The sequence below is a fragment of the Oncorhynchus mykiss genome, chromosome 25 (genome assembly GCF_013265735.2).
Source record: "Oncorhynchus mykiss isolate Arlee chromosome 25, USDA_OmykA_1.1, whole genome shotgun sequence".
NCBI lineage: Eukaryota > Metazoa > Chordata > Actinopteri > Salmoniformes > Salmonidae > Oncorhynchus > Oncorhynchus mykiss.
Genome location: NC_048589.1, coordinates 10,629,885 through 10,654,152, shown reverse-complemented (window position 1 = coordinate 10,654,152; position 24,268 = coordinate 10,629,885). Strand labels below are relative to the sequence as shown.

At 41.9% G+C, this 24,268-nt stretch overlaps 1 long non-coding RNA gene across 1 annotated transcript in view; it reads right to left on the bottom strand.

Moving 5' to 3' along the window:
* The window catches only part of LOC118944186, a 62,969-nt gene that overhangs the window by 14,769 nt on the left and 23,932 nt on the right, over window positions 1-24,268 (bottom strand). The window lies entirely within an intron of this gene.

The following is a 24,268-nucleotide window of genomic DNA, read 5'->3' as shown; positions in this document are numbered from 1 at the left end:
CCCATTACCCAGGGTTCTATTAAGAAGGATGAATTGAGAGGGTTTATGGGTAGGGGGTCATTACTTAAGCAAGGGAATCAAATCTGTTGTCTCACCGCTGCCCGCGGGTCACACAGAATGGCATTGTGGGTAAATTTGTCCCGGAGGTGTCCCCTGTGGGTTTAGAGGCCCGGGGAGATGGAAAAAATAGACACATGCTGATCATCTTTTTCATCTGATGTGAGAGATGTATTTTAATATTCATCATGTGGAAGAAAGTGGTGAAAAATCTCCTCAATGAAAGCAAAGATTGTCCCTTTGTTTGTGAGTATAACACTGCATTGATTAGTTTCCTTACCGTGGTGGGTTTGCCCTCTTTCTCTATCTCTCTGTCGACCTCTATCCTCCCCTCATCCTCTCTTCCATTCACCGTCTCCAAACCTCTCCATGATTCTCACCGTCTCTCCCTCACTTCAGTGTCATAGTGTCATTCAAAACAGTGGTAGTGCCCTACAAAAGAATACCCGATCCAATACTACACTGTAATCTGTAATAACACAACAGTCACTGGAGAATTCTCTCATTGAGTGACATTCATTAGACAGCAAATCATGCATTGAGTGAAAATGATCAAACTAATTTGGCATCACCTGGTTGTTGTTGTCCTGTGAGACTTGAGCATAATGGAAGAATAAAGTTGTGTCGTAGCCTGGCTAGTAACAGTAACTGATTCCATAGGGAACACAGATAACACACATGCATTGCTCCTCTCCTTCTCCTATTTTGTTATCAGCCAATCACGCACTACAGTGCAAGAGGTGCAGTTTATTTTTAGGCGATGTGTGTGTGGTGCCAGTCTTGTGGTATTGGGATGAGGAGTGACTCTCAACATGTTCACTGTAAGGTGTGTGTGTGCGTGCGGGGATGAGGGATGGCAGGATGAGACAGATTGTGATAAGACAGCATCGACATCCGATTGATCTTTCGTATTGAGTCGCCAGCCTGCCCCATCGATTCGCCATCCTCCCATATCCTGCTCACACGTCGCAACTTAGACAGGAGACATGCTCTAAGAGAGAGATGGAGGTAGCGAGAGAAGGAAGGGGAGAACAGCAAGAGATGGGGGGGGGGGGGGGGGGGATCAGGAAACAGAGAGAAAGAGAGACAAAAAAGAAAGAAAGAATGGAGCTTTAACTGGGAAAAAACCTTATGTAATGTCATTACAAATATAATATTGAAATCCAAAGTCCAGGACACCCGTGGTAGATCATTTAAAAGTTTACTACGTTTCCTTCCTTCTGAACACAGCCCCACTCCAGTTTTGTTGTGACATACTGTAAATCTCCTGCCTCACGTCCCCCTCCTGCCCACCGCCATCCCATGTTAATCTTCACGCTTGGAGAATAAAGATTTAACTTCAAATTTAACACTGTCTGCTCGCCTAACTCAGGTAAACTGTTCCACACATGTACTGTGTGTGGCCCCGTACCTCCTAACCTGTCTGTGCCTGTAAGAGCGTGTGTGTGTGAGGAGCCGGACAGCCACCCAGCTATCGAGGGAACGCTCAGAGATAAGAGAGCAATCACTTCCTGTAGCTCCGATAAGGACAGGAAGGAAGGACGAACTGTGTGTGTGTCTGTGTGTTTGAGTGAGACAGAAAGAGAGTGTGTGTGTGTGTGTGGTGCTGAAAGTGTCTCCTCTTCCTACCACTCCTTCTCTCCTCTGTACTATTCTTTTTTCTCTCCTTACCCCTCTCCTGTCCTCTCTTCCCTGACCTGTTCTCTCTGTGTGCGAACTACCAGATACTGGGCACATACTGAATTCACCCCTCATTCAAATGTGGTCCTAACGCTCTCATCAAATCAAGCACATTTGTCTCAAACTCAGCGTGGCAGAGTTGAACCCTATCTGTTTAGATGACTGGGAAAACAAATCTGGCCTCTATCACAATTCTTCCTCCTCCGCTCCACTCCTCACCTCCTCATCCCTCGTTCTGCCCCCACCACCTGTTTACCATTAGTGGGGTTAGCTAGGCCAACTGAGGGGGTGGTTATCTGTGTCGCCAGGTGTCTCTGTGTGTCGACAGGTGTAGCATGTCTCGCTCCAACACCCTCGCCCTATCCCCTGGTAGCAATAATAGCTCTAATGAGAAAGATGCCCAAAGCCAGGATTATGGCATTCCATATCAAGAAGTCATCAGGGAGTTTTGTGTGATGACTTTCTAATATGGATGCCGTGTTTATAGGGCCTCACCATATGTTTTTGGACAGTTAAACATAAAGAGTGACTGAACGTGAACCTGATCTGGCCTCATTTTAATGCTTGGTCATTAAGATATGATAGCGGCCATGACTGAAGCCAAACGAGAGTTGTCTTGGGAGTGTGGTTTTATATGGGTGTTTCTTGGGTGTGTCTTTGTCATTCAATATCCACAAACAAAGGCAGTAGTGAGTACAGCAAGGTAAGCTAGTTTTGAAGTTCAGGACTTCTCCCCTCCTGAACACTAGCGTAACGCAGTTTCTCTGGACCCCCCACAAGGTCGGAGTTCACCCCCCACTCCCCTCCCTAAAATAAAAATTGAAAATCGAATGTGCCAGACAGCCACTCACAAAGTATAGACTACCGATCATTGTCCACGGTGCTGTCATTGTGACACGTCTATACGGCTGCCTATAAATAGATGCCTTTCGAATTGCTTTAGCTTATGGATGCAGGTTTATTGCTGGGCCTATTTGGTTGTCATTTTCTCATTTTAAGTCTAGCATTTCACAAAGATATAAAGGGTGTCACAATGCTGACATTTAGACTGCTGGCTGGCGGCAATAACGTAACTACTTGTTCAGTAATTAATGTTGGAAATTCAAACCATGCAGATTGTAAAATGTATTTGGGATGCAACAGCATACTAATCAACTGTCCTTTATGGCCTACCTGAACCTGCATGACATGAGCCGTCCTCACGCGCTCTTCCAGCTTGGATAGAAAGTTGTGGTGCATAAAAACCAGTCTATTAATTCCAAATAATACAGTCAGTCCACCCTCAAAACACTAGCTTACTCGGGATTGTTTCATTATGCAGTGTAGACGACTATATAGCTACTGTAATGGGTGCGTGCTGGTGGCAGGGAAGTCAGGCGCAGGAGAACAAACTTGGTATAAATGGAGTTGTTTAATAAGAGCTCACAAAACTCCGAAAACCAAAATATACAAAATAATTAAAGTGGGTACAAAACCCGTCACACACCAGAACATAACTTGCACAATACATACAATCAAACAATCACCGACAAGGACATGGGGGGAGAACGGAGGGTTAAATACACAACATGTAATTGATGGGATTGGAACCAGGTGTGAAGGAAGACAAGACAAAACCAATGGAAAATGGATCAGTGATGGCTAGAAGGTCAGTGACGTTGACCGCCGAACACCACCCCAACAAGGAGAGGGACCGACTTCGGGAGAAGTTGTGACAGCTACAGTATTAAGCTGCTATTTATAAACTTTTTATATAAAGTACACATCAAATAGCCTAATAATTATCTCGAAGTACTCCTTGCTGCGTCGTTCTGTGTCTCTTTATATTAGAATTAAGTTTGTCTGTGCTTCTCTTTTTTCTTTAGTAGCTACATTTTGTGTGGAAATATTTTCATCACTGCCTGTAGACGTAGGTTGTGGCCCGACTGTTTTGTATACTAAGTATTGACAAGTGTTTCCGTTGAAGTTTAGCGAGGACAATATATTTTTTTCATGAGCATGGCCTTATTTCTATTAGATGAAATTGGATGACTGTCATTCATATTCCATTCACCCAGTTCAATGTAACATCGATAGGTTTAGGCTACTACTTGAATTTGCTCTATACTCATGAGGTTGCTACAACCTAGCCTACAAATTAAAGTCTATAAAAGGTGCACAGGTTGAGAGACAAATTGGAGTAATCAAGGTGACAGATAGTAACACATCCAATACCGCCTTGCACACACACTTGCCTGCATCGAGCTGATCTAGGGTGTATTCATTAGTCGAAACTAAAACGAGAGTTTCTATTGGACAAATTCAGGTAGGTCCATCCCCGTTCGTTCCATTTGCTTCCGTTTAAGAAACGTTTTGCAACAGAATCAACTGAATGAATACACCTGATCACCTGCACACACCGTTCACATTCATAATAGCCATACAAACAGCATCACCACGTCTACGTGCTCTCCTCTCACATTTTCCGTTCACTTGTGGACTTCAGTGCACAACACAACAGCTGTCTTTGACCAGGCAAAACACCTATCCAAGCCAAACCTTCAAACCATAACCGCTACACTGTAACGAGTGCACTGAGAGTCGGGAAGCAAGTTCAGGGCGTGAGTGTTGTAATAAATAAATGCAACAATAAACACAAAACACACCAACATGAAAACCGAGTCAATAACACCTGAGGAAAGAACCAAGGGGAGTGACAGATATAGGGAAGGTAATCAAGGAGGTGATGGAGTCCAGGTGAGTGAGTTTCAGGTGCGTGAGATGATGGCGACAGGTGTGCCGGATAATCAGCTAGATGACCTAGAGGCCGGAGAGGGAGTATACGTGACATACACACAGCCTACATCGTCGTTACCATATTAGCTAAAGTAACGTCAGAGTCAACATAGCTTCTACAGTGAACAAACATATAAACGCAACATGTAAAGTGTTGGTCCCATGTTTCATGGACCAACAAGTTTTATGTTTCATAAAATATCCCCGAAATGTTCCATACACACAACAAGCTTATTTAGCTCAAATTATGTGCACAAATTTGTTTACATCCCTGTTAGTGAGCATTTCTCCTTTGCCAAGATAATCTATCCACCTGACAGGTGTGGCATGTCAAGAAGCCTGATTATTACACATATGTGCACCTTGTGCTGGGGACAACAAAAGACCACTCTAAAATGTGGTGTTTTGTCACACAACACAATGCCACAGATGTCTCAAGTTTTGAGGGAGCGTGCAATTGACATGCTGACTGCAGGGGTGTCCACCAGAGCTGTTAATTTCTCTACCATAAGCCACCTCCAACGTCGTTTTAGAGAATTTGGCAGCATGTCCAACCGGCCTCAAAACCGCAGATCACGTGGATTGCGTTGTTTTGGCGAGTGGTTTGCTGATGTCAACCTTGAGGTTATTGACTGATTTCCTCATATGAACTGTAACACAGTAACATCTTTAAATTATTACATGTTGCATTTATATTTTTGTTCAGTGTAGAACAAATGCGTTAGTAAACCCACAATCCAATCCATGTGTACAATCATGCAGTACAGTGTACAGCAAGCAGTTACACCGGCGGGCCCCGGTGGCAATAAATGAATAAAACTGAAAGCTTACCTTGAGTTGGAAGTGTTGGATAGCCTTAGCCAGCTAGCTGTGATAAATACCATTACTCTCTGTTTGAGTCAGGTTGTTGAGTAGGCTAAATTAGCTAAATTAGCTAGCTAAGTAAGTGAAATAAAATAAAATACAACAAAATCTCTCTCTGCTGCTTCTAATACATTTTTCAAGAAATAATTTGTTTCAAAACTGTTCAACTATTGTCTTTCTCTCTCTTTGAGTCAGCTAGTGCTAGCTAGCTGTAGTTTATGCTTTCAGTACTAGATTAATTCTCTGATCTTATGATTGGATGGAAAGCATGTCAGTTCATAATGCAAGAGTTCTGATAGGTTGGAGGACATCCTCCGGAAGTCGTCATAATTACTCTGTAAGTTTATGGAAGGGGGTGAGAACCATGAGCCTCCTCAATGTACGCAGAGGAGGACGGAAACTAGCTGTCTACCAGCTACACCATGGTGCTACCCTACAGATGCTGTTGAGGCTACTGTAGACCTTCATTTATAAAACAGTGTGTTTTAATAATTTATTTGGTGACGTTAATATATTTCCTATAGTTTTATCTGAAAAGGATCACTTGTGAATGTTTCGCTAAATTAAAAAAAAATGTTTTTATCACTGAGTAGGATGGACGTGCATTATATGTCCATGCACACAATTTAGTCCTGAATGATGCATGCCAAGATAAAGTTGAATTCGGAAGTTTACATACACTTAGGTTGGAGTCATTAAAACTAGTTTTTCAACCACTCCATACATTTCTTGTTAACAAATCGTTTTGGCAAGTCGGCTAGGACATCTACTTTGTGCGTGACACAAGTCATTTTTTCAACAATTGCTTACAGACAGATTATTTCACTTATAAATTCACTGTATCACAATTCCAGTGGGATCATTAGTTTAAGTACACTAAGTTGACTGTGCCTTTAAACAGCTTGGAAAATTCCAGAAAATTATGTCATGGCTTTAGAAGCTTCTGATATTCTAATTGACATCATTTGAGTCAATTGGAGGTGTACCTGTGGATGTATTTCAAGGCCTACCTTCAAACTCTTTGCGTTTTGCCTCTTTGCTTGACATCATGGGAAAGTAAAAAGAAATCAGCCAAGACCTCCACAAGTCTGGTTCATCATTGGGAGCAATTTCCAAATGCCTGAAGGTACCATGTTCATGGGTACAAACAATAGTACACAAGTATAAACACCATGGGACCACGCAGCCGCCATACCGCTCAGGAAGGAGACGCGTTCTGTCTCCTAGAGATGAACGTACTTTGGTGTGAAAAGTGCAAATCAATCCCAGAACAACAGCAAAGGACCTTGTGAAGATGCTGGAGGAAACAGGTACAAAGTATCTATATCCACAGTAAAACGTGTCCTATATCGACGTAACCTGAAAGGCCACTCAGCAAGGAAGAAGCCACTGCTCAAAAGCGCCATAAAAAAGCCAGCCTACGGTTTGCAACTGCACATGGGGACAAAGATCGTACGTTTTAGAGAAATGTCCTCTGGACTGATGAAACAAAAAATAGAACTGTTTGGCCATAATGACCATCATATGTTTGGAGGAAAAAGAGGGAGGCTTGCAAGCCAAAGAACACCATCCCAACCGTGAAGCACGGGGGAGGCAGCACCATGTTGCTTTGCTGCAGAAGGGCAGAAGGGCCTGGTGCACTCAAAATAGATGGCTTCATGAGGCAGGAAAATTATGTGGATATATTGAAGCAACATCTCAAGACATCAGTCAGGAAGTTAAAGCTTGGTCGCAAATGGGTCTTCCAGATGAACAATGACCCCAAGCATACTTCCAAAATTGTGGCAAAATGGCTTAAGGACAACAAAGTCAAGGTATTGGAGTGGCCATCAAAAAGCCCTGACCTCAATCCTATAGAAAATGTGTGGGCAGAACTGAAAAAGCGTGTGCGAGCAAGGAGGCCTAAAAACCTGACTCAGTTACATCAGCTCTGTCAGGAGGAATGGGCCAAAATTCACCCAACTTATTGTGGGAAGCTTGTGGAAGGCTACCCAAAATGTTTGACCCAAGTAAAAAAAAAATTAAAGGCAATGCTACCAAATACTAATTGAGTATATGTTAACTTCTGACCCACTAGGAATGTGATGAATGAAATGAAAGCTGAAATAAATCATTCTCTCTACTATTATTCTGACATAAAATGAAGTGGTGATCCTAACTGACCTAAGTCAGGGAATCTTTACTCGAATTTAATGTCAGGAATTGTGAAAAAACTGAGTTTAAATGTATTTGGCTAAGGTGTATGTAAACTTCCGACTTCAACTGTAAGTGGTTGAATCAATAAGGTGATTGGGCATCATATTGTGTTAGCTTTCTGCCATGTTTGAAAAGTCAAAGCCATTTGAATGAGTTCTCTCTACACTTGCAACTGCCATCTTTTGATTTCCTTGCGTTTTTTCTACTCTCCATTCTCGGCCCGTCTGCTCCTCCCCCTTTTCTCCAAGCAGAGCAGGCAGGACCATTGCCCTAGCGACTCCACACAGACACAGTGTGTACACATGCTGCTCCAGAGCCAGTACTGTTCTTCCTTCAGACAAGCATGTGTCAAAACTAATTTGCACAATGTCTCTCTTTCACATTCGCTTGTAAATGTCCAAACTCACCAAAAATGACATGCGGTAGCTTCTTCCCTATATAACTTCATGAGCTGGATTGCCTGTCTTTGCAATTAGTTTATTTCTGTTTGCGCTCGTTAGCATATTTAGCTAGCAGCCTCCATGGAAATTCGCTTTTACTTGTGCTAATATTGTAAACACCCCCAGTAATACCGTAAATCCCGGGATGAGAGAAGGACAGTATGACGATATGGTAATCTGGATACTGCCCAACCCTACATGAAAGGGTGCTTTGCTATTCTTTGGCAGCGGAATTACCTTTGCCTCTCTCCGGGTCTGAGTGCACACACCGTCTTCTAGGCTTAAGTTGAAGATGTGGCAAACAGGAGTCTTTCATCTGTGGTATTATAGATAGCCTGGCTCCCTAGCATTATCAAATAATGTTGTATAAATCTACTTAGCTAACATACTCACCAATAGATGTAATCCATTCCTGGCCATGGCATCTGGCAATGTTGTGAAATGCACTGGAAGTTTGCGCCAACTTTATGGAAGCTGATTTTCACTCCTGTTTGCTGAGGGAAATGTGTTTGCGTTGCACCTATATGCCGACTGGACAGACAATTGTCTGCATGGCAGCTGGGGCAGACCACGATGTGTTGTCTCTGGGCAATTTGTCATCAATTCTTACCCAACCCTCAAGTAAATCATGACGAATTCACCTTATGACCAAAATGATCCTATTTACACTTTGTAGTCAATTTTGTCACTAGAATAAATTGTTCTGACATAGGGCGTTTTCTAAGAGAGAAATGATTTATGGCCTTCAATTGCTTTTTACGTTTTAATTTTGACTCTATACTCCAGCGTTTTGGCTTTGACATCAGCTGATCAATATGACATGTCAGCCTTTACAGAATGTACAGAATGTCAGTCTTTACTTGAGGGTATTTTCATACGTATTGGTTTTACCATTTAGATATAGAAGCTTTATGTACCTAGTCCCCTCGTTTAAAGAAATCAGAAATATGGGCCTCCCGGGTGGCGCAGTGGGTGCTGTACTGCAGCGCCAGCTGTGCCATCAGAGTCCCTTGGTTCGCGCCCAGGCTCTGTCGTAACCGGCCACGACCGGGAGGTCCGTGGTGCGACGCACAATTGGCCTAGCGTCGCCCGGGTCGCCCGGGAGGGCTTGTCTCATCGCGCACCAGTGACTCCTGTGGCGGGCTGGGCGCAGTGTACGCTAACCATTCCAGGTTGGATGTGCGCTGTGTTAAGAAGCAGTGCGGCTTGGTTGGTTATCGGAGGACGCATGACTTTCAACCTTCGTCTCTCCCGAGCCCGTACGGGAATTGTAGCGATGAGACAAGATAGTAGCTACTACAACAATTGGATACCACAAAATTGGGGAGAAAAGGGGGTCAAATCCCCCCTGGTGCAGTGAAATGTGTTATTTTACACGGCGCCCCGGGAGAAAATTAGGGTTCAAGGGCACAGATAGATTTTTCACCTTGACGGCTCGGGAACCTTTCAGTTACTGGTTTACGCTCTAACCGCAAGGTTTACACCCTAAAATACTCTACTCTATTTGCTTGCCCCCAATGACTACATCAAGCTTGCAAACAAAAATTACTCCTACCTCACCTGAAGTTTTTTTGTTGTTGCTTAAATCAGAGTTTCCTCAACACGTATTTTCGATCAAAGCTCCTTAACTCTGCTCTTTTAATGCGGTAAGCCAATTAAGTGGAAGTAATAGTTCATTGCATTAACATACTGTACTTTGTTGTTTAATTAAGTGATAGGAATCATGTAATCACTATGAGGACTCTTTCTGCGGCACTAGTGTTATCATCCCATTTCCTCTGTCTGAGGGGTGTGTTGGTTTGGGGTGTTCTGCGCCTGCCGTCTTGTCTGTCTTTTTGTGCATCCCTGTATTCTCTTCCTCCGTTCCTTCTCTCTTCAGCTCTCCTCTTTTCTCCATCTCACTTCGCTTTCCCTATCGACCTCTTACTCTCTTCTCTCCCTCTTGTCCTATACTTCTGCTCGCCTACTCTGCTCCTCTCCTATTTTAGCTGGACTTTAGGGCCAGAGTGTCTTGCTAGGCAGAACCCAACGATGGCTGATCTGATGATCCATTGATCAGCCTGAGGGAACTGTGATGTCATAAGGTCTCCCAGCGCTTCAGTCTGTTTTCTTACTCTCTCGCTGATCTATCGGTCACTTTGGTCATTACAGACCTTCTGAAAGACAGAAGATGACAGATCAAGACCTGAGCCTGACTTGTTATCGCCATGACGACATTTCCCAAAAAGGTCTACCGGACACGAGGGCCCAAACACACGGAAGCGTGATGCCCACATTTGCCTGTTTTCCTCATGGGCTTCTCTTGGTTCATTTGGCAAAAGCAATAGCCAATTAGATTTCAATCCCGGCCTGCGCCCGCGTCAAATACACACTGATTTACTGCTCTGTAAAAGGCACAGTGTAACAAATGCTACTGATGACAAATGGTTGGTAATAAAAGGGATATGTACATTTCTATAACTGGGAGGTGTGTGTGTGTGTGTGAGAGAGGAGGCCCTCAGGTGGTAATGATGACAGATAATATGAGCGGGATAGTAAACCCTTACCCAGAATTCATAGGGTGGCTTTATAGAGAACACACACATTAGCTGGTCAATGACCAATGTGTCATCCTCTCCATAGGTTATCTTATAGAATGATGATGATTATGATAACCACAAGGCATAGGCTAAGCGAGGAGGAGGCGAGGAGGGGAGAGGAGGCATCTGATTCTTTTCACCCATCGGCCAGTTCTGAAGGACACTACAAGGCCATGAGCTAGAACGCCAGACTCGACAGTGCTATGGCTCCTAGGATTTGTGTACATATGTGGGACTAATGGCACCATTCTCCCCAAGTTGAGCTCAGTCCCAAGTGGGAACTGGGAAGAGACGGTTATCGAGTTCGACTGAGACGTTATCGTCCAACAATGTCTCCCACTTGACTGATTCACATAGCTTTGTGATCAGTGCTGTATTGTCTTTTATAAGAAAAGAGAAAGCAGCGAGTTGGGAGAGAACAATAGATTGAGAGCCCCTATCCCGCCCCTCTTCCTCATTCTTTTGTCCATCTAGCCATCCTAGGTGCGTTGAAAGGTAGAGCGTATTATGTGTTGACTGAAACATCACTGGCAACAATAGCAACACTAGTGGTAACAATCATATGATTATATGATTCATCTGATTTCCCTTTGAGCAGATTGCTGTTTCTATTTTGAATCATTTTTAAGGAAGAAGGTATGCCCCTGTGCTTTGCAAGGGAAATAATGACTGTAACCTTGTCCTGATTCTTAAAGTGATAAACAAGATAATTTGATATATTCTTAAAGTGATAAACAAGATCATTTGATATATTTCTATAGTTTAAGGCTACGTGTTGGTGGTAGTATTAATCAAATACAATTATTAAAATCAAAATGAAAACGGATCCCCTTTCTGAGTCAAATATTCAAATGAGGGAAGCCCTCAGCGGTGGGCATTCCAAGTCGTAGATAAGAGAGGGAGTCACGACGGGGTTTACTCCAACCCAACCCTCCGGAACAAGTTTGAAACGAGGACACTGTACATGTTTATATAAATCCATGAAATGAGGACACATGTCTCTAAACCAGCGTTTCCCAAACTCTGCCCAGGGGACCCCAAGGGGTGAACATTGGTTTTTGCCCTAGCACTACTAAGCTGATTCAAATAATGAACTCACCATCAAGCTTTGATTGGATGAATTAGTTATGTAATGCTAGGGGAAACCCCCCACCCCTTGGGGTCCGCAGGACCGAGTTTGGGAAATTCTGCACCAAACCCTTTCGAGGTCATGCCTAGCTAGGGGAGAGTGGGGTAAGTTGAGCCCCTTTTGAAATTCAGCATCACTCCTTCATGGGAAAAAAGTATTATTTCTAACAAAGATATCTACATATATTTCAGGACGTTGTGTATCCCTGGAAATAATTAGAATTAATGTAAACATTACAGTTTTGAAAACATAGCACAACTTATCCCAGGTTTTTAAGAGTATATAGCCACTTGGATGATTTGAAAGATAAACAAGGTCCACACTACAGCCAGTTGGTGGCAGTACTGCACTATAAAGTACTGCCATCCGCAGTATTAAATCCACAGAAGAAGAAGGAGGAAGAACGAAGATGAGATTAATCAAAGAACTAACAAACAAAAAAACTTGTTTTCCCTTTTTATGTGTGGATTAATTGTCGGAGTAGAGAACACATGATTTTGTGTGACTCAAAATGAGTAAAAATTCTACAAATATCCTGCAAAAAAAGGTAAAATAACAACCCACTTTTAATCTCCCAGGACAAATTAGCTAGCAACAGCAAGCTAGCTAAATGTCCATGAATGTTTCATGTGTGTTTTGACTTGTCCCATAACTATTATAGTTGGTTTTAGTATTTTAATATGCGTGTCATGAACTCATCTGGTAGGGATAGACAAAATCAACATGCACATGAGCTGAGCCGTGTTTGATCAGGGTGTTACCAGTGATTAAATGTTTTCCACACGCATAGCTTGTGTAGCCTTCTTGGACACTGGGTCCCAACAATTTCCCACACCAAATAACCTGAAGCCACATGACTCTTCTAGCAGGCTCTATTTTCCAATGAGGGAGCATTGCAAACCATAAATCCGGATTTTTCACCTGGTTACGTTTACATTGAAAAACACAGCAGCTTTTTGGCATGTTATGTTATTTCTGTATAACTAAAAATCAACAATGAAGTTGGCTTTTTTTACAATGGGAGGGTCAATGGAAATTCATGTTTGTTTTCCCCAATTTGTGGGCGTGGTCGAAAGGAATTCCTTCTTATGACGTGAATATCGACTCTGAGCATCGACTGTTATTATGCTGATATGTTGTTTCTTATAGATTCCCCTACAGTACCCATTCATCACCTTCCTGCCGTCACTCCTTGTTGCCTTTAGCTGACCAGAAATATGGCCGCCGTCAGCAAGGAACTATTAACCTAATGGAAAGTGGGTTGAGACAGAAATAGATGGGAAATGTCTGGGTGAGGGAGGAAGGGGCAGGGACACCTACCTTTTGGGCTTCTGCGATGCCTGGTGGAAGATGGGAAGATGACACACTTGGGTGCCTTTTTCAATGAATCTGTGACATTTGGTCCTGACAGACGAGGCTTGTCCTTTTCTACTGTACAGTAGTCTACCTACACCTCTCACTGGGCGGCCAACGCAACACAACTTTCGTCTTCTAACCCACACGCATGCAGGAACGAGGGCACATACACACACATACACTCCAGAACTCTTAGCATTGATTTATGTTGTCTTTTAGCGATTGTTGTCAAAGTTTTACCCTGCTGAAACAATGTAGAACGAAGGAGCAACACACCAAAGTCTCACTGTGATTCAACACGTCTTCGGGATCGGTGTCCCTTCCACCGGACGGTTGAGCTAACATAGGCTAATGCGATTAGCATGAGGTTGTAAGTAACAGGAATATTTCCCAGAACATAGACATATCTGATATTGGCAGAAAGCTTATATTCTTGTTAATCTAACTGCACTGTCCAATTTACAATAGCTATTACGGTGAAATAATACCATGCTATTGTTTGAGGAGAGTGCACAATTTTGAACATGAAAAGTTCATAATAAACAAATTAGGCACATTTGGGCAGTCTTGATACAACATTTTGAACAGAAATGCAATGGTTCATTGGATCAGTCTAAAACTTTGCACATTCACTGATGCCATCTAGTGGCCAAAATCAAAATTTCACCTGGGCTGGAATAATACATGATGGCCTTTCTCTTGCATTTCAAACATGGTACAAAACAAATTCAAAAGAATGGTTGGTTTTTTCTTTGTATTATCTTTTACCAGATCTATTGTGTTATATTCTACTACATTCTTTTCACCTTTCCATAAACTTCAAAGTGTTTCCTTTCAAATGGCACCACGAATATGCATGTCCTTGCTTCAGGGCCTGAGCTACAGGCAGTTAGATTTGGGTATGTCATTTTAGGTGAAAATTGAAAAAAGGGGCTAATCCTTAAACTAAATGTCTTTGGGTCGTTCTTGAATTGCGGTGGCCTTTGCAACCATGTAAAAACACTTTAAAATGACAAATAATTACAGATCATACATGTTTTTGGGTTTAAATGCCTTAATGTTTAATGATAAAACCTAATGCAAATCCTTTATACTGCAAAACTGTATGTTTATGCATTGTTTTAATGTACTTAGGGTAAGCAGATTGTCTTATCCCAGAGGTGATGTGTAGAGTTGTAGTGACATGTTTTGTGGATTTACAGATGTCTATCTATTATTTTGAATTCTGGAAAGTGAACAAAAGTATTTAATATAATGTATAGATCAAAAGAAACAAAAAAGGCTCTAAAATATGTTTTATAAGTGTAATGTGAGTTCCTCAGTTTATTCATTGGTGTTACCGCCTCAAAAATCACTCATTACAAAGATATACACAGTGCACAAAGCATTAGGAACATCTGCTCTTTCCATGACATAGTGAATTCAGATGAAAGCTATGATCCCTTATTGATGTCACCTTTTTAAATCCATTTCAATCAGTCTAGATTAAAGGTGAGGCGACAGGTTAAAGGATTTTTAAGGCTTAAGACAATTGAGGCATGGATTGAGAGGGTCAATTTAGAGGGTGAATGGGCAAGACAAAAGATTTAAGTGCCTTTCAATGGCATATGGTGTTAGGTGCACCGGTTTGAGTGTGTCAAGAACTGCAATGCTGCTGGGTTTTTCAAGCTCAATAGTTTCCCATGTGTATCAAGAATGGTCCACCACCCAAAGGACATCCAACCAACTTGACATAACTGTGGGAAGCATAGTCAACATGGCCCAGCATCCCTGTGGAACGCTTTTGACACCTTGTAGAGTCCATACCCCAATGAATTGAGGCTGTTCAGAGGGTAAAAAGGGGTGCAACTCAGTGTTTTGTACACTCAGTGTATAAGGACCTTGAGCATTCTTTCAGGTGACAAACTCTTATAACTCAATAATAAATACATTTCATTTACATGTAATTATATTAAATACAATCATCTAATCACACCATTTTAGTATGTCATACATTTAAGGGTTCCATTGATCATTTGGTGTGTCTAAATCCAAAGTGTCACTTGGTGTTACTCAATTTAAATGAGGTGATATAACAATGTTTGCAAAACGATTCATTCTATAACTTTAGCAAATAATGGTTAAGGACTGATGACCTTAGATTTGAGTAGTTGTGGCCTCCATTTCAGACAATCTTAATTTACCAAACATTTCTCATTGGTGTTACCATCATTTGGTGTTACCCCTACTGGTAGCACAATATTATCATAATGGTAACAATTATTTAAAGTCATTAAGCTACCATATTAGTTGATTTAGAATGGGAAGATGTACCCAAATACGTTTAAATAAGCCATGCCCAAATTCCACTGTAATTCAAGAAAGACCCCTTTCCTTCTTACTTGAATTATAATTATTTTCCTCATAGTTGCAGTAACTCTGCCCTGCAGCCATGTGTAGCCTAGAGAAGGCCGGAAGTGGATAATGATTTAATCGTCATTATAACACACTACCTCTCAAGCCTTGCAATTCACCACACTGCTGCACTCTACTGCAATCACCCGCCGTTGTGCCGCCCACCAACCAGACCTAAATTGGTGTTAGCATTAAGGCAGTGATAACAGGATCCGAATCAGGAGTTCTTCTCTTCCTGTATTAGAGGAGGATTCCTGACAGTGACTTAAATGAGGAGAGGAAGCTTAGAGGTGAATTATCAGACCTGCACAGATGAGAGTTTATAGTTGGACAAATTACATAGGGTGGGGAAGAGCAGTGCAAAGCAAACATTGGGTCCTGGGTACTCAGATGACCAATATCAGGTAATTTGGGTTCTTGTTGAATCCCAGATTATCCATGTAATTCTATAATGTTCCTTGAGTCCATATCAGGAAATTCTTTGTAAATTATCGGGTGAAATCAGAGTCCCCTGAATCAGATTTACTTGTTTATTGTTCTCTGTATGTTCAATGTTCTAATGTGGTACTTTTCTGTTGCTGATCTAGCATGTCCATTCACCATAACAACATCAGGGTTTATGTGGAGAGGGGACAGGAAAGAGAGACAAAAGCATAGAAAAGGAGAGTGAAGGGAAGAGGGAGAGTAAGAGAAATAAAGACAGAGATCCATCCTGGGAGAATCTCTCTCCTGCGTCACCGGAGTGATTTGTCACTGTAATGACTGTCAGTGGAATCAGAGAGGGGAGAAGTTTTATTGGTTGGATTGTGCTGAGCGAATGGCCATTCTTTCCCCAAAGCGTCAAACCATGTCAGAAGCGGCTCTCTGGCTCCACATTAACACTTTCTGCATCACTGGCTCTGATTGCATCTCTAAAACCAGCTAGTGCCAGACGTCAGTTTTAACATCTAGTTTTGATTTACATTTGATTGAGTTGTCAACTAATGTGAATTCAAAGAAAAAACAACAAACATATTTTCTTTATAATCTTTCTAATTGACCTGCCCGGGTATCCTGGAAGGATATTGACCCCATTCCGTCAGTAGAGGATGCCTGGTCATTCTTTAAAAGTGCTTTCCTCGACATCTTAAATAAGCATGCTCCATTCAAAAAATGTAGAACCAGGATCAGCACAAAAACATCCTGTGGCGTACTGCATTAGCATCGAATAGCCCCCTCGATATGCAACTTTTCAGGGAAGTTAGGAACCAATATACACAGGCAGTTAGGAAAGCAAAGGCTAGCTTTTTCAAACACCAATTTGCATCCTGTCGCACAAACTCCAAAAAGTTCTGAGACACTGTAAAGTCCATGGAGCATAAGAGCACCTCCTCCCAGCTGCCTGTCACCACCGATAAATTCATGATAATTGAGAATTTTAATACGAATTTTTCTACGGCTGGCCATGCTTTCCACCTGGCTACCCCTACCCCGGTCAACAGCCCTGCACCCCCCACAGCAACATTCCCAATCCTCCCCCATTTTTCCTTCACCCAAATCCAGATAGCTGATGCTCTGAAAGAGCTGCAAAATCTGGACCCCTACAAATCAGCCGGGCTAGACAATCTGGACCCCCTCTTTCTAAAATGATCAGCTGCTATTGTTGAATCCCCTATTACTAGCCTGTTCAACCTCTCTTTCAATTCATCTGAGATCCCCAAAGATTGGAAAGCTGCCCAGGTCATCTTCCTCTTCAATGGGGGAGACACTCTAGACCCAAACTGCTACAGACCTATATCTATCCTACCCTGCCCTTCTAAGGTCTTCAAAAGCCAAGTTAACAAACAAATCACAGACTATTTTGAATCCCACCGTACCTTCTCCGCTATGCAATCTGGTTTCCGAGCTGGTCATGGGTGCAAATCAGCCACGCTCAAGGTCCTAAACGATATCATAACCGCCATCAATAAGAGACAATACTGTGCAGCTGTATTCATCGACCTGGCCAAGGCTTTTGACTCTGTCAATCTCCACATTCTTATTGGCAGACTCAACAGCCTTGCTTTCTCAAATGATTGCCTCACCTGGATCACCAATTACTTCTCAGACAGAGTTCAGTGTGTCAAATCGGAGGGCCTGTTGTCCGAACCTCTGGCAGTCTCTGTGGGTGCCACAGGGTTCAATTCTCGGGCAGACTTTTTTCTCTGTATACATCAATGATGTCGCTCTTGCTGCTGGTGATTCTCTGATCCATCTCTACGCAGACGACACCATTCTGTATACTTCTGGCCCTTCTTTGGACACCTTGTTAACTAACCTCCAGACGAGCTTCTATGCCATACAACTCTCCTTCTGTGGCCTCCAACTGCTTTTAAATGCAAAACTAAATGCATGCTCTTCAACCAATCGCTGCCCGCACCTGCCCGCCGTCCAGCATCACTACTCTGGACGGTTCTGACTTAATATGTGGACAACTACAAATACCTAGGTGTCTGGTTAGACTGTAAACTCTCCTTCCAGACTCACATTAAGCATCTCCAATCCAAAAGTAAATCTTGAATCGGCTTCCTATTTCGCAACAAAGCATCCTTAACTCAGACTGCCAAACATACCCTCGTAAAACTGTCTATCCTGCCGATCCTTGGCTTCGGTGATGTAATTTACAAAATAGCCTCCAACACTCTACTCAGCAAATTGGATGCAGTCTATCACAGTGCCATCTGTTTTGTCACCAAACCCCATATACTACCCACCACTGCGACCTGTATGCTCTTGTTGGCTGGCCCTCGCTTCATATTCTCCAGGTCATCTATAAGGTCATCTATAAGTCTTTGCTAGGTAAAGCCCCGCCTTATCTTAGCTCACATAGCAGCATCCACCTGTAGCATGCGCTCCAGAAGGAATATTTCACTGGTCACCCCCAAAGCCAATTCCTCCTTTGGCTGCCTTTCCTTCCAGTTCTCTGCTGCCAATGACTGGAGCGAATTGCAGGAGACTCATATCTCCCTCACTAACTTTAAGCACCAGGTGTCAGAGCAGCTCACAGATCACTGCACCTGTACATAACCCATCTGTAAATAGCCCATCCAATCTCATCCTCATACTGTTAATTATTTTATTTTAGTTTTTGCTCCTTTGCACCCCAGTATCTCTCCTTGCACATTCATCTTTTGCACATCTATCACTCTAGTGTTTAATTGCTAAATTGTAATTATTTCGCCACTATGGCCTATGTATTGCCTTACCTCCATCATCTTACCTCATTTGCACACACTGTACATATGCTTTTTATATTGTGTTATTGACTGTATGTTTGTTTATTCCATGTGTAACTCTGTGTTGTTTGTCATACTGCTTTACTTAATCTTGGCCAGGTCTTGTTCTCAACTAGTCTACCCGGTTAAATAAAGGTGAAATGAAAAAATGAACCATCTCATTGGATTTACAGGAAGAGACGGGAGAAAAAAATACAGAAATTCAATAAATTCCTTTACATCAATGATGTTTTGCACATCCAATCCGTTTTCCATGTTGATTCAACGTCTTCACATTGATTTAGATTTTGTTTGAAATGACAACATTGATTCAACCAGTTCATGCCAAGTGGGTACAGTCATATTTCTGGAAAGTTTGGTTTAGCTTAGTCTCGGTTAACGCAGAACTAAAGCCTTGCATAATTGTTCAGATGCTTGATTCAGTTCTGGGTCCATACATGTTAACAGAAGAGATCGGAACTGGAATGTAGAGCTCCACCACTTTTTTTTGCCCACGCTACAGACTGCCCACGCTACAGACTGCTATATCGGTCTGCTAATAAAGGACTAGTAAAGCATTACTATTAGCGCACTACTTTTGCGGGAACATTTTTTATAATTGATTTAGTTTTATTCCGACTTTTCAGCACCCCGACTTCCTGCGGCTATGAGGAAAACCACCAAAACTAACGCTGCTCATTGTCTAGTGCATCTTTGTATCATGACAGATCTACGGTACCATGTATGTTTACGTTGTATGTCTACGAGAGATTTAGCTTTTCATAAGGTTTTAATGAAGAAAGCAGAACGGTTTTAGGAATTCTGTTGAGAATTATTGAGCAACACTTATTCTGTTCTTTGAGAAACCTGAACAGTGTTGTCTGTGGAAGTGAGTTTGGAATTCTTCCCCAGCTAACTAGCATCGTCATTGTTTCCTAAGATGACCCACTTCCGTTAACTTAAGACTGATGTACTTATTCCCAGAACAACACCTTTTGACGTCAGTGAGTGTTTGGTCAGGATTCTAAATTTGTTTCTAGATTTTAAATGAATTGTGTACTATTGAGTCCCTGGGTTCAGGAGTCAATTAATTCCATCAGCAGCACCTCGATTGGATCACGACTCTCAACACCTGCAGAGACAAAGATAACAGGTCTTATCTTCACACACTAACCAAGCCCACTGATTTCTCTGAGTTTCTTCTCCGTTTTCTCCCAGTTTTCTCGATCCCATCCCATTCCCCTGTGTATGGAGGAGAAGAGAGGAAAACAGGCCGAATGCATCAGTAACTAATGTCTGGGTTCAGGTTGATTAAAACCATGAAGCAAAACAGGGACCAGAAATTAGCCTGGGAATTTCTAACACACCGGTCTATTTTTGTCCTCACGGTCCCGACACCAGTCCATTTTTTTCATTGAGGCCCCAGTAATTAGCCAGATTGTTGTCATTCTGCACACAAAAAATGAGGTGCTCAAGAGGGTCTCTGTTTCCTATAATTCTTTGGGCTTCATTTAGAGATTGGCAGACTTCTTCATCATGATTTAAATACTGTATACTGTAGATGAACATGTTTTATTTAGTGTCTTTTACTTGAATTTGTTTGTTTGTTGTTCACAGGGGCGCAACTTTGGTTTTAGAAGTAGGGAGACATAACTTAGCTCACAGATTACTGCACCTGTACATAGCCCACCTATAATTTAGCCCAAACAACTACTTCTTTCCCTACTGTATTTAATTCATTTATTTATTTTGCTCTTTTGCACCCCATTATTTTTATTTCTACTTTGCACATTCTTCCATTGCAAATCTCCCATTCCAGTGTTTTACTTGCTATATTGTATTTACTTTGCCACCATGGCCTTTTTTTGCCTTTACCTCCCTTATCTCACCTCATTTGTTCACATCGTATATAGACTTGTTTATACTGTATTATTGACTGTATGTTTGTTTTACTCCATGTGTAACTGTGTCGTTGTATGTGTCGAACTGCTTTGCTTTATCTTGGCCAGGTCGCAATTGTAAATGAGAACTTGTTCTGAACTTGCCTACCTGGTTAAATAAAGGTGAAAAAAATAAAAAATAAACTTGCGGGGGGGGGTCTGCGGGTCCTCCCATTTTTTCAGCCATCTAAAGCACATTTCCTGCATTTCTACACAATCTAATATGACACATGGCCCTTCTAGAAGTCTCTATTTAGAACAGCAAAAAGTAAGCAAAAATGCCCACAGTCAAGCTAGGTAAGAGATGATTAAATATGTTTAAGTGATTGATATGTCTGAACTAGATCAATGATATTTCAATAATCAATATGGTGTTGTACCTTTAACCAATAGCCTAACAAACGAACAACTCCTATAAATAAAGTACAAAGACTTCCCTTTAGTTTCTTTATTAAGACATCCTCTATATCTAATTTCAACCAGACCACCCAGTCAGCCTGCTTCCACGCCTAACTCCCACCGGTCTAGTCAATAACTCAACTCCTTCCTTCCCATCTTTTTTTTATGTCGCAAGGGAAAGGTTTGGAAGACAAAAGTGAATGAAAACACACATTAACACAGAAACAGTACACCCTCCATATAATTCATATAATTGGCCTAATAGTACTGTAGAGCTCTTTTTACTTGCACACAATATAGCTGGGTCACCCTGTCCTGCCCCTAGGGGTCCAGGGCCCTGCAGCACACCAACCCAACACACCCCACTTAGCTTTAGGAACTTAGTGAAACATTCAATATTGGAATCAGGTGTGTTAGGCCAAGGCCAAAGTGACAATCAACAGGACGGGAGACCCCCAGGGCCAGGAATGATCTAAATAGGTATCTCCCCTGATGTGGGCATGTTTTCAATACAGACTCCTTTTATCTTACAGTATTCCATATAAGGCATCCAGGCCTTGTGAAAGTTGCACAGTACACCCTTAATCTTGTAATAAATCAATTCTAGTGATACAGAACTTTACATTTCTCCCATCCATTGTGGGAGGATAACCAACCTTCGGATTAAAGGCAATACATTTCTTAGCTGCTATAAATGCTAGGTTACACAGTTTCTTCTGATAACAGTCTCCAGTATCAACATTTCCACGCAAACCAAAACAGTGAGAAGGGAGAATCTGTAGACATACTGAGGTAAAATAACATAATCTCTGACAGAATTCAGCCAGCCTTCCCAAGACCATAACATAGGCAAATATGTTCCTTTTTGTGTTTTACATCTCCAGCAGATATTCAGTTTCCCTGGCATATAGTATGTTCTATGGATGGTATTAAACTGCACTAATTTATGTCTGAGATGATATGAACATGACTGGGTATTCTAACATATCGGTATCCATTCATCATCATCAATAGTGTCTCCCAGGTCTTCCTCACGTTTTTGTTTTAAATATTTTGTGTCATCGGGAAAAGCCTCTCAACCATTGGTACAGTTTGGAAATCAACTTTTAGAGGTTTGCCTGACTGCCTTAAAATAGTTTCAATCTTTGAAGCTTCTGGTTGTCCAGTGTTTCTATCGGAAAAAGTTCACCTCTGCGCTGTCACAGACTGGTCTTCCCTGGCTGCTTGAACCTGATGAGACCCTTGTCACCATCTGATCCCGCTCAGATGAGGCATGACAAAGAATGACCTTGGTGTACATTTATACATTACAGTGCCTTGCGAAAGTATTCGGCCCCCTTGAACTTTGCGACCTTTTGCCACATTTCAGGCTTCAAACATAAAGATATAAAACTGTATTTTTTTGTGAAGAATCAACAACAAGTGGGACACAATCATGAAGCGGAACGACATTTATTGGATATTTCAAACTTTTTTAACAAATCAAAATCTGAAAAATTGGGCGTGCAAAATTATTCAGCCCCCTTAAGTTAATACTTTGTAGCGCCACCTTTTGCTGCGATTACAGCTGTAAGTCGCTTGGGGTATGTCTCTATCAGTTTTGCACATCGAGAGACTGAAATGTTTTCCCATTCCTCCTTGCAAAACAGCTCGAGCTCAGTGAGGTTGGATGGAGAGCATTTGTGAACAGCAGTTTTCAGTTCTTTCCACAGATTCTCGATTGGATTCAGGTCTGGACTTTGACTTGGCCATTCTAACACCTGGATATGTTTATTTTTGAACCATTCCATTGTAGATTTTACTTTATGTTTTGGATCATTGTCTTGTTGGAAGACAAATCTCCGTCCCAGTCTCAGGCCTTTTGCAGACTCCATCAGGTTTTCTTCCAGAATGGTCCTGTATTTGGCTCCATCCATCTTCCCATCAATTTTAACCATCTTCCCTGTCCCTGCTGAAGAAAAGCAGGTGTGTTGCTTTTACGCTAAACATAACGTTTTGCATTGTTGCCAAAAAGTTCAATTTTGGTTTCATCTGACCAGAGCACCTTCTTCCACATGTTTGGTGTGTCTCCCATGTGGCTTGTGGCAAACTTTAAACAACACTTTTTATGGATATCTTTAAGAAATGGCTTTCTTCTTGCCACTCTTCCATAAAGGCCAGATTTGTGCAATATACGACTGATTGTTGTCCTATGGACAGAGTCTCCCACCTCAGCTGTAGATCTCTGCAGTTCATCCAGAGTGATCATGGGCCTCTTGGCTGCATTTCTGATCAGTCTTCTCCTTGTATGAGCTGAAAGTTTAGAGGGACGGCCAGGTCTTGGTAGATTTGCAGTGGTCTGATACTCCTTCCATTTCAATATTACAGTGCTCCTTGGGATGTTTAAAGCTTGGGAAATATTTTTGTATCCAAATCCGGCTTTAAACTTCTTCACAACAGTATCTCGGACCTGCCTGGTGTGTTCCTTGTTCTTCATGATGTTCTCTGCGCTTTTAACGGACCTCTGAGACTATCACAGTGCAGTGCATTTATACGGAGACTTGATTACACACAGGTGGATTGTATTTATCATCATTAGTCATTTAGGTCAACATTGGATCATTCAGAGATCCTCACTGAACTTCTGGAGAGTTTGCTGCACTGAAAGTAAAGGGGCTGAATAATTTTGCACGCCCAATTTTTCAGTTTTTGAATTGTTAAAAAAGTTTGAAATATCCAATAAATGTCGTTCCACTTCATGATTGTGTCCCACTTGTTGTTGATTCTTCACAAAAAAATACAGTTTTATATCTTTACGTTTGAAGCCTGAAATGTGGCAAAAGGTCGCAAAGTTCAAGGGGGCCGAATACTTTCGCAAGGCACTGTATATTATCCATGAAGAGTCAATGGTTTAATAATTGAAATGATCATCATTCCCAGATCCCAGACTGTATCCTACCCATCAACTCAAGATGGAACTTTGTAGCCATCCACTAATTGTTATAATATACTGCAACATTCACCTGAGCTCCGTAGACTGATTTTCCCTGGCTGTCACCATCTGATCCTGCTAAGACATGATGAGCATTGTGTTGTGTACTGAATGTGCACCATAACAGTGAAGCCTGTAGAGCTGTTTGGTACATCATCAAATTACTTCTCTTGTAAATCTAGCCGGCTGAAACCAGAAAACAGCCTCCCCGACCACTCTGAGGCATCTGCATGGTCCTAACGCACACCTGCGCCG